Here is an 11,451-nt window from a genome sequence, read left to right as displayed (position 1 = left end):
TATAACTCAACTTTAGCAATTATTTGTAAGCATAATAGAGTAATAGATTGAATGCGGCAGCCATTATTTCTCTGCCCACCCTACATACTAAGCACTACCGTGCTTAATGAGAAAAAATGGACTTCTATAAAGCAAGAACCAATAAGTCTAGTATGTACGATAACATATCATTTATTGATGAATTACATACTACTGCGTTCAAAACTTCCAGAAAGTATGTACGACATAACCTTAGTATATAGGATAAGAGATAATTCACTCAAGTACTAACTTCTGTGTTTAAAAAAAATCACTTCCAGAAAGTAAAAACTGTATAACCTTAGTATATACGATAACAAATGATCCGTTTAGGTACATACTACTTTATTTGAAAGAAAAAAAAACTTCTACAAAGTAATAACCGCTTAACAGTAGTAAATAAAGGACGTTCAGAAAGTAAGAAACACATATGCCTAATATTTACTATCACAGATGATCCGCACAAGTACATACTACTGAGTATTATTTATTGGCACTTGTGTATAATGTTGAAATAACAAATAACACATAATGTTAAAATGGGTACACAATTAAAAACATCTTAATTAAGGTCAGTCTATGACCACTAAAATGTTGACTCTATATATTTCGACGTTGCAACGTCATCTTCAGGAGTGAGTTGCAAAACTGTAATGTCGGCTCAACCAAAAGATATTATAGCCAATAATATTCGTGAATCCTTGGAAATAATTCAATATAAAACAGATAATGTATTATTAAATACAGATGAAGGTCAGACAGATGTTTATGCAAAAATGAGGAGTGACCGTCTCTAAAATGTTCAGGCGTGAATTGTAAACCTGTATATAGGTCACATGACATTTTTAGGTCTCAGAACGTAATAACCTCATAACCCTAGTATATATATGATAAGATAATCTGCTGAATTACATACTGCTTTGTTTAAAAAAACGACTTCTAGAAAGCATGTACTACATAACCCTTGTATATACAATAACAGTTCATCCACTCAAGTACTAGCTACTGTGTTTTTGAAAAATCACTTCCAGAAAGTGAGAACTGCATAACCTTAGTATCAAGATAACAAATGATCCGTTTAGGTACATACTACTTTATTTGAAAAAAAAATACATATTTCTGCTTTTTATAGAAAGTTCCGAAGACCTTATGATTTTGGTATGTAAGAAAATAATAAACTAAGCATAATACGAAGTATTTTTAAAAATTAACAAACATATAAGTGTTATAGCAGAATACGCCTTCCATTGCAGCACAAAACATTTTCGTGGAGAAATGTAAAATAAAAAACCCGAAAGAATACCCTTAGTAGTGTAATAAACAATCCATATTAATACACAGTATTTTTATTAAAGAAAGCCTTAGGACTAGCTCTCATGCGATCCTAGTATTAAAGATATTAGATATTCAACTGTACTGCTTAACGTTTTGGTTGTTAAAAATTCGTTCCCTGAATAAACAACAATACTGAGCAAGACTGTCTACTGTAACGCATAAATATTTCCAAAGACTAAGCAATGTGAAAACTTAACAGCTTATCAGTTCTAACCTGTAACACACAAAAGTATTGTTAACATTTTTTCTACCGGCTAATCATTTTAATATAAATTACTTCAGTACATCATACTTTTTCTTTTATAAAACTTCCTAAACTAGCCACCGTACGACGCTAGTATATAGAAAATAAGACTGTTCTACCGTTGCGATATAAAACAAAATTCCACAGGTTAACGAGAGTTAAGCGATAGTAAATAACTTAATAGTTCATAAAGTGTGTTAAAAATGTTACTGTTGTTAAAAAAATCCAAATTCTTTATCTCTATACAATTGTAGAGGTCAACTACGTTAGGTTAAAATTACTTTGAAGTCTTGCCACTTTGACCTTCCGAAGAAAGTCCTAAATGTTAATCTGAGCAGAATAATACACTCTGTACCCTGACATATATCATTAGTACGATAATAGATCATCTGCTATAATGCATAAAAGATCCAAACTGCGTAATCATATTGTATATGATATCAGATCGTCTGCTCTAGTACATATTACTGTGTTGAAAAAAAGGACTTCCAGAAAGTAAGAACCCCAAAGCAGGTCAGAAACACGCTAACTGAAGATAGATTTCTTTGGTTAGACGATTATCATCTACCATAAAAACAAATGATGAAATATCCCAAAGGCTAATTTTAGTACCATAATAAACATTCTGCTATCATACATTTTTATCGATAAAAAAACCCTAAAAGCTATCTTAGTAGGATAGTAGGTTATCTAGTATAATAACATTATCGTTGATAAATAAGTCCTAAGAATTACGTTATTTAGATAATAGATCATCTATTACAATAACGTATTTGATGATAAAAAAATGCTAATCTTAGTTCGATAATATAGTACCTACTATAATAAATAACATTCGTGTTCATGATAAAGTCCAAAACATTATTTCAGCAGGAGAGCAGATTATCTTATATAATAACATTCTAATAACATTGATATAAATTTCCTTAAAGCTTATATTAATAGATTAATACACCGTTTCTAAAAAATTCCAAAAGTTAATCTTAGTAGAATAATAGACCATCTAATATAATATATAAAATTATTGTCAATATAAAAATAGGAAAGACTAAGGTTACTTGGATAGTAAACCACCTAATGGAATATATAACATTGATTTTTATATTTTAAAAAAGTCTCAAAGGCTAATGTTACCCGGATAATAGACCATCTAATATAATATATAAAATTATTGTCAATATAAAAATAGGAAAAACTAAGTTTACTTGGATAGTAGACCACCTAATGGAATATATAACATTGATTTTTATATTTTAAAAAAGTCTCAAAGGCTAATGTTACCCGGATAATAGTCTGTCTACTATAACACACAACATTCCTGATGACAAATAAGCCTCAAAGGCTAATCTTAGTAAAATAGTAGATCATCTATATAACATTTGTAACATTCTTGTTGATAAAAAGTCTCAAAGGTTAAACTTAGTAGGCCTCGCATGTAATACAACGCTTTTAGAAACATATGACAACAAGCCTATTATAATTTTTGAAAAATATGCTACGTTATTTTAGTTTAAACAGATGTTCTGTGAAATATATTGTTTAATATGAACGGTTTATTCGGAAAGCCACACTCTGCGGTTTCCACGTTTTCATACTTATCGCAGTGCTGTGAAAGCCTGTCACTTTTTCCGTTAGATAATGTCGCATAGGTTTGTCGTTGTGAATATGATTGCCCTTTGAGTTGATAGTTTTTATACCCTACCACAGATGCATGAAATCTTCATTATTTTTTGATTTGTAGAACAACTTATTATCAACACATTTTTATAGAGTAACGTTTACGAGAGAAAAAAAAACATTCATTTTTGAAATACAAATAAGTAAATCGGTTTATATGTTATCTCGCGTTAAATATAGTGACATTTTATCTTCCATCTCGCTCTACCATCTCATTGGATCGTTCTTTGCCGCCCTCTCGATGATTAAATGCGACAAAGCAACCCGGAAACACGCTAACTGCACATAGCTTTCCTTGGTTTGAGGATTACCTTTTAGCTTAGAAAGTAAAGCATAGGTTTATAGCAGGAAAAACGGAGCTTTCATTTTAGATGTTTCCTGATATGCAGTGAGTTTATTTTAAGGCAGGACGATCTGTTTCAAGTTACTTTACAGCAACAAAACTGACCTAGAATGTTCTCAAACAGCATGTACTTACAAATACAAAAAGTTTAAGCGTTTCTACAACTTAAACTATAGAAACCTAGATAGCAAGATTACTTTATATATTAATATATCAATACCGTGATTAAAACCCATATAACTATAGAAACTCAGGAATATCACAAATACACACAATAAAAACCCATATATCTATATTATTATAGTAATTTAGATAGTAATTAATATAGGAATATTGCGATAGAAACCCAAATAACAACATCATTACAGAAATCCAGACAGCAACTTCATTACAGAAACTCATAAAGCAACATCACTACAGAAATCCATATAGCGATATTATCACAGAAATTTAGATAATAATTAATACAGAAATATTGCAATAGAAACTCAAATAACAACATCATTACTGATATGAGTTTCTATAATGATATTGCTGTCTGGTGAAGCCACACCACTAAGGAAATCCAGATAACAACGTCACAACAGAAACCTAGAGAGCAACATCAGTACAGACATCCAAATAGTAACATCATTGCAGAAACCTAGGCAACAACACTACTACAGAAATACACATAAAAGCACCACTTCAGAAATCCAGAGAGCAATATCATTACAGAAACACAGATAGCAATATCACAACAAAAATCCAGTCAGCAATACCACTACAGAAATCTACATAGTAATATCATTATCGAAATCCAGCAAATAACACCACTACATAAATCCACACAGCAACATCCTTACAGACATCCAAGTAGCAATACCACTACAGAAATCCAGACAGCAACAGAACTAAGGAAATCCAGACAGCAACATCACTACAGAAACCCAGACAGCAACTTCATTACAGAAATACAAATAACAAAATCACTACAGAAAGCCAGTCAGTAACACCACTACAGAAATGTACATAGTAATATCATTATCAAAATCCAGACAACAACACCACTACAGAAATCCAGGCAACAACATCACTACAGAAAACCATATAGCAATATCATTATAGAATCCCAGATATCAATATCATTATAGAAACCCAGATAGCAATATCACTACAAAAATCCAGACAGCAACATCACTACAGAAATCTAGAAAAAAAACACCACCACATAAATCCACACAACAACACACTACAGAAATCCAGATAAAAATATCCTTATAGAAACATAAGTAGCAATATCACTACAGAAATCAAGACGGCGACATCACTATAGAAACTCAGACAGCGACATCACTATAGGAACTCAGACAGCAACATCACTACAGAAACCCAGACAGCAATATTATTATAGGAACTAAATAAAGCGATATCACAACAGAAATTCGGACAGCAACAGAACTAAGGAAATCCAGACAGCAACATCACTACAGAAACCCAGACAGCAACTTCACTACAGAAACACAGATAGCAAAATCACCAAGAAAGCCAGTCAGTAACACCACTACAGAAATCTACATAGTAATATCATTATCGAAATCCAGACAACAATACCAATACAGAAATCCAAACAGCAACATCACTACAGAAATCCAAACAACAACATCACTATACAAACCCATAGAGCAATATCATTACAGAATCCTAGATAGCAATATCATTATAGAAACCCAAATAGCAATATCACTACAAACACCCAGACAGCAACATCTTAACATAAATCCAGAAAGCAACACCACTGCATAAATCCACACAGCAACATCACTACAGAAATCCAGGTAGAAATATCCTTATGGAAACACAGATAGTAATATCACCACAAATATCAAGACGGCAACATCACTATAGAAACTCAGACAGCAATATCATTATAAAAACTCATAAAGCAGCATCACTACAGAAATTCAGACAGCAACAGAACTAAGGAAATCCAGACAGCAACATCACTACAGAAACCTAGACAACAACATCACTATAGAAACCCAGACAGCAGCATCGCTACAGAAATACAGACAGCAATATCATTATACAAATCAAATTCGTAAAATCACTATTGAAATCCAAACAGGAACACCGCTACAAAAATCCAGAGAGCAATATCATGATAGAAACTAGATAAAGCAACACAACTACAGAGATCCAGACAGAAAGATCACAACAGAAACCAATATAGAAATATCATTATAGAAACCCAGATAGCAATATCACTACAAAAATCCAAACAGCAGCATCACTACAGAAACCCAGAAAGCAACACCATTACAGAAATCCAGACAACAACATCACTACATAAACACAGAGAGCAACATCATTACAGACATCCAAATATCAATACCACTACAAAAACCCAGACCGCAATATTATTATTGAAACTAAATAAAGCAAAATCACTACAGAAATTCAGACAGCAACATCACTATAGAAACCCAGACAACAACATCGCTATAGAAATACAGGTAGCAACATCGCTACAGAAATCAAGACAGCAACATCACTACACAAACCCAGCCAGCAACATCGCTACAGAAATGCAAACAGCAATATCATTATAGAAATCCAATTAGTAAAATCACTACAGAAATCCAAACAGGAACACCACTACAAAAATCCAGACAACAACTTCACTACAGAAACCCAGAGAGCAACACTATTACAAAAATTCAGATAGTGACGTCACTATAGAAACCCAGACAGCAACACCATTACAAAAACACAGACAGCAATACCACTACAGAAATTCAGACAGCATCACCAGTACAGAAACCCAGAAAGCAATATCATTATAGAAGCTTATAAAGTCATATCGTTACAGAAACCCAGAGGACAACATCATTACCGACATCCAGACAGCAACATCACAACAGAAACCCAGACAGCAATATCATTATAGAAACTAAATAAAGCACAATCACTACAAAAATTCAGACAGCAACAGAACTAAGGAAATCCAGACAACAACATCACTACAGAAACCCAGACAACAACATCGCTATAGAAACCCAGACAGCAATATCATTATAGAAATCCAGTTAGTAGCATCACTACTAAAATCCAAACAGAAACACCTCTACAAAACTCCAGACAACAATGTCACTACAGAAACCCAGGCAGCAACACTATTACAAAATCCAAATAGTGACGTCACTATAGAAACCCAGACACCAACTCCATTACAGAAATCCAGATAGCATGACACGTACAGACGCTCATAAAGTCATATTACTACAGAAACCCAGAAGACAACATCATTACAGACATCCAGATAGCAGCACTACTACAGGAACCGAGATAGCAATATCGTGATTGCAACTAAGTAAAGCAAAACCACTATAGAAACCCAGACAACAATATCATTATAAAAATATTGCTGTCGGAATTTCTTTAGTGATGCTGCTTTATGAGTCATTATAGGAACTAAATATAGCAAAATCATTACAGAAATTTAGACAGCAACAGAACTAAGGAAATCCAGACAGCAACATCACTACAGAAACTCAGACAGCAACACCACTACAGAAACCTAGACAGCAACACCACTACAAAAATACAGGCAGCAATGTCATTATAGAAATCCATTTAGTAACATCACCACAGAAATCCAGACAGGATCACTACTACAAATTTCAGACAGGAACACCAATATAAAAATCCAGACAAAAACGTCCTTACAGAAACGCAGACAGCAACACCATTACAAAAATTCAGACATGAACACCGCTACAAAAATCCAGACAACAACGTCACTACAGAAATCAAGACAACGACGTCATTATAGAAACCCAGACAGCAACATCATTACAAAAATCCAGACAGCAGTATCACTACAGAAATTCAGACAGCATCACCAGTACAGAAACCCAGACAGCAATATCATTGTAGAAGCTCATAAAGTCATATCAATACAGAAATCCAAGTAGCAACACCACTACTAGAGAAATCCAGTAGCAACACCAGTATAGAGATCCAAACAGCAATATCCTGATAGAAACTAAACAAAGCAACACCAGTATAGAGATCCAAACAGCAATATCCTGATGGAAACTAAACAAAGCAACACCACTATGGAGATCCAAACAGCAATATCCTGATAGAAACTAAACAAAGCAACACCACTATGGAGATCCAAACAGCAATATCCTGATAGAAACTAAACAAAGCAACACCACTAGAGAGATCCAGACAGTAACATTCATGACCTGAAAGAGTGGCAATTTTTGTTAGTGACATTGTGATATAAAATTCTGTGTTTACTGACGCAGAACATTAAGTTACTTGAATTCTGAAATGACCTTGAATTTGTTAATGAAATACCATTTTTAGTTTTATCAATAGGGAGAATGTTAATAGGGAACTTATTTATAAATTGGATTACTTTTAAAATTATTTTCCTTAATCCATTAATGTAAAAATTTACCGAGTGAGGTACTAATTACTTTTTGACGAATTTTCAATGACTAATAAGTATTTGGACATTCTCAGAATTTTGGACCTTTACTCATTAGTAATCGTAAATCTTCATTAGTCACGACATCAAAGTTATTGGTGAGCACGTAGTCGATGGAAGAATTAATGTAAAGGGCGAATTACGTTCGCATTTAGATGATAAAATGTTATGTAACTCTGCGGTGGTTAAGTTATTTAACGTTGTAATATATTTAAAGATGTTATTGCCAATGTCCATCTTGCAAGAATAGCTAATAGTTGGGTATTTAATTTTTCAAATGTTGGTTAATAAATGCTATACAGAAGTGTCTCTACCGATTCTAATTAAATTATTTTTATATTTCTTTCAATAACTGGAACTGTATCATAAAACTTATTCTTCATATTACACATTAGTTGCTGTTGTTTTAGGTTTAACTGAAGACAAAGAGCAAACAATAGCTAATCTACATTGATCATAAAACTTGATGGCACATGTATTTATGTTCGATTGAAAAAAGGATAAGTTTATTAACCGATGGCCACCGCAAGGTAACATACAAACCTTTGATACATTTTGTTTTATAAAGTTATAGGAGATCTCGTATTAAAACTATTGTTTCCTCTAGCCCTGTTTGTTCTCTGCTTCTGTTCATGACCACATGACTAATGTGTAAGCTATAGAGAAAGATATGGATTATCTAAAAATTGGCAACCTAGAGAAACAGATAACATCACGATATAAAGTCGTATAATTACGTTACTACAGAAACTCAGGTAGCAATATCACCATAGAAACCTATATACCAACATCAGTACAGAAACCCAAGTAGCAACATTACTATAGAAACCATACTTTCTGTAAACTGTTGTCCCAAGTTTGCAGCGTTGTACAATGATTGAGCCAGATTTTTCAAACGAATACTAAAACAAAGGACTAATGTAATATTTCAAAAACTAAATAACTAATAAAATTAAATTACCTCCTAGAACAGCTTGTAATGAGGATTGAAAGCAATAAAAAACATTCAGTAATTGGAACAGTACTAAAATAAAAAATGAAGGTCATATTAATTATCGTAACAAATCTATCATATTAACAAATTCATGTCATGTATTAATCTAGATGGAATATGATGCTTAAAAAAAACGAAATAATTTGTTTGTTTGTTTGTTTCAAGTTAAGCACAAAGGGCTATCTGTGCTCTGCCCACCACGGGTATCGAAACTCGCTTTCTAGCGTTGTAAGTCCGCAGACATACCGCTGGTCACTGGAGGGAGGAAGAGAAAACTAAGGTTATAAACTAAAAATGATTTATAATCTTGAGTAAAAGGATCTCGTATGATTAAAAATTTAACTCTCTGAAAAATATATCCTTTTATAGAAAATGAAGAGTATGTTTTTCTTACACTTTTTTGTTTTTTTATAATATTCTGTATTAAATGAAACGCTAATTAAGATCTCGTTTAAAATTCTTTTCTCTTTTTTGCAAGATACTTACAAAAGTTTTTTACTGTAACGAATTTGAGTGTATATAACGTTTTCCGCGATGACTAAAAGTGGACTATCATTGTTGAAAAATGACGAACATTTGTGTTAAAAACCAATAACTTCTTCCGCTAGGAGTTTCAGAGAAAAGTATTTGCTGTAGTTAAAACTTCATAATCATTTTCAAAACATGTTTAATAATGGTGATAATTTTCTATGAATGTTTCCACATTGAATCTCAAGATATATTTCGCTTTGAGGTACTTACATTAGGTTTTTTCGATCCCTCAGTAATGAGATGTATATATATCATGAACAAGTCGACAAATGTCAAATGTTGCGAGTATTCCTCGTTCAAGTGTGATGAAATTCAGGAACAAAAACCTATTCTCAAAGGATTGTTGTAAGAACGACGTAAAGAGCATAGTTGAACTCTTTGTTTTTAACCTCCTCACAGAATTCTTTGGGCTGTATTTGCTCGTGCTGTTTTATCATCTGGCAAAATTATGTGTGTGTGTGTGTGTATGTGCGCTTATAACTGGCAGACCGCTAGACCGATTGTCACCAAATCTGCCATGGACCCTTAGGGCCCCTCGTGAAGTGACATAGGTGGACAGTGTCTGGATTTAATCTCTTCACTTCACCCCCCGGAGTCCTTATATCTTTCTCGGCGTTGAATGGAAATGTCAGCTATTTTATATCAGGTCCATGAGTTACACTTGCCTTTACCGAGACATATTTTCTACCATACAATGTTACACTGCTTTTACTGAATCGTATTGTGTGCCATACAATGTTACATTTCCTTTACCGATCGTAATTAGTCTGCCATACAATGTTACATTTCCTTTACCGAGACATATTTTCTGCCATACAATGTTACATTTCCTTTACCGAGACATATTTTCTACCATACAATGTTACACTGCTTTTACTGAATCGTATTGTGTGCCATACAATGTTACACTGCTTTTACTGAATCGTATTGTGTGCTATACAATGTTACACTGCTTTTACTGAATCGTATTGTGTGCCATACAATGTTACATTTCCTTTACCGAGACATATTTTCTGCCATACAATGTTACACTGCGTTTACCGAATCATGTTTTGTGTCATACGATATTACCCTGCCTCTATCGATACATATTTTGAGTAATAGAACACTACGAGCTAATGTTAATTTCATTTACAGTACAATAATTGCAGTTATTTTAGTAAAAAATATATACAATTGAATAAGTTGCTAGTAGGATGCAAAAATTTAATATATTCGTTCTGTAATACAATATAGCCTAAACATAAAAAATAATAAAGCCTTATTTGTTTTCCTCAACTGTTTACTGGGCCAACATTCAAAGGAAAAACACAGCGAAATAGTTTCGTTTTTGTCGTAAAGCTCACTTTTTCTATTTTTATATGTTATTTTTACCGATAAACAAGGAAATGAAGCTATCTACAAGATCAGAAGCTTGAGTAAAAGTACAGACTGAAAGGAATTTCAGGTTATATGTTATGAGAATATGAACAATTGGTACTTTCTCCTCCTAGAGATTTTTCACCGGAAAGTGAAGTCGTTAAATGCTATGTAAATAAAACTCCAATCACAACTAAAACTATAATGTGTGTAAAAACCAGCAGTGCAACAATGACACATGTAAGTTAAAATTAAATACACCCAGAGTACAATAGGGAAATAATCATGGCTGTTACTATTTTTATCTATGTGGAGAATCACTGCTCCTGAACTTATAACCGAAAAACGTTATATAGCTTTTTCATGATCAGAGACACTATATCCAAGTTGGATACATTCACATATTATCTTTACAATAAAATCATCTACTTACTTACTTCGTAAAAATGGGCCCGGCATGGCCAGGT

Source organism: Limulus polyphemus, unplaced genomic scaffold (genome assembly GCF_000517525.1).
Source record: "Limulus polyphemus unplaced genomic scaffold, Limulus_polyphemus-2.1.2 Scaffold1448, whole genome shotgun sequence".
Taxonomy (NCBI): Eukaryota; Metazoa; Arthropoda; class Merostomata; order Xiphosura; family Limulidae; genus Limulus; species Limulus polyphemus.
This window is presented reverse-complemented; position numbering follows the sequence as displayed.